This window comes from Gavialis gangeticus, unplaced genomic scaffold, assembly GCF_001723915.1.
Source record: "Gavialis gangeticus isolate Ggan-Ray unplaced genomic scaffold, GavGan_comp1, whole genome shotgun sequence".
Classification (NCBI taxonomy): domain Eukaryota; kingdom Metazoa; phylum Chordata; order Crocodylia; family Gavialidae; genus Gavialis; species Gavialis gangeticus.
In genome coordinates this window covers 7,620,737-7,620,967 of record NW_017729016.1, presented here as the reverse complement: position 1 = coordinate 7,620,967, position 231 = coordinate 7,620,737, and the positions used below count along the sequence as shown (strand labels likewise).

At 66.2% G+C, this 231-nt stretch overlaps 1 protein-coding gene across 1 annotated transcript in view; it reads right to left on the bottom strand.

Moving 5' to 3' along the window:
• The window catches only part of KDM8 (lysine demethylase 8), a 75,677-nt gene that overhangs the window by 10,106 nt on the left and 65,340 nt on the right, over positions 1-231 (bottom strand). The window lies entirely within an intron of this gene.

The window sequence follows — 231 nt, the reverse complement described above, 5'->3', positions numbered from 1 at the left end:
GAAACACACGGAGCTGCAGATCGATAGATATAGGCAGGCGGAGAGACATACCGATGTCGATCTAGCGCTATAGAGACAGGATCCGGAAACTTTTGCGCGCGCACACATCACGCTGCTCATGCGTGCTCGTGCCGCGGCACCGCACCAGACCCTCCGCGCGGGCCGCGGGCGGGAGTGGGGCTCGGCTCGGCTCGGCTCGGCCGTCGTCCTCGCCCGCTGCTGCCTGCGCTC